Genomic DNA, 821 nt, shown 5'->3' with positions numbered 1-821 from the left:
AGGACAACCAATGACTGTGTATACCCCACATTCAGTGCTGACGGTGATGAATGCAAAGGGGGGAACCTGGCTTTCCCCTGGACGAATGGCTAAGTACCAGGCGACTCTCCTGGATCAAGGAGACATCCAGTTGCAAACCTCTAGTACCCTGAACCCAGCTACGTTGATGCCATTGGAACAGGACGAAGGATTACAGCATGATTGCATTGAAACTATTGAGAGTGTGTATGCTAGCTGGCCGGACCTTAAAGATGCCCCACTACCTAATGCAGACCTTGAATTTTACACAGGTGGAAGCAGCTTCATGGACAATGGAACCCGAAAGGCGGGATACGCTGTGGTTACATCATGGGATACCGTGGAAGCAAAAGCCTTGCCTCCAAATACCTCTGCACAGAGAGCTGAGCTTATTGCGCTGACCCGAGCTCTCCATTTGGCAAAAGGAAAGACAGCCACTATATACACGGATTCGAAGTATGCCTTTGGAGTCCTACACGCCCACGGAGCTATATGGAGAGAGAGAGGACTCTTAACAGCAAGTAAGAGCCCGGTAAAGCACGGAACAGAGATCCTGAAACTACTTGAAGCCGTGATGGAACCAGCAGAGGTAGCTGTGCTGCACTGTAAGGCCCACCAAAAGGGAGACGGTGACGTTATAAGAGGGAACCGATGAGCAGATGCTGCAGCAAAAAAGGCTGCCAGAGAACAAGCCAAGGAGACTCCAATATTGGCACTGGAGCCTCAGGTGGCGCTACCTGAAGACCCTCCCAAATATACTGAAAAAGAGAACCAACTCGCAGAGAAATTGGGAAGCAAAGAAC

Source organism: Alligator sinensis, unplaced genomic scaffold (assembly GCF_000455745.1).
Source record: "Alligator sinensis unplaced genomic scaffold, ASM45574v1 scaffold859_1, whole genome shotgun sequence".
NCBI classification, from domain to species: domain Eukaryota; kingdom Metazoa; phylum Chordata; order Crocodylia; family Alligatoridae; genus Alligator; species Alligator sinensis.
The sequence above is the reverse complement of the archived record's forward strand: the minus strand, read 5'-3'. Positions refer to the sequence as shown.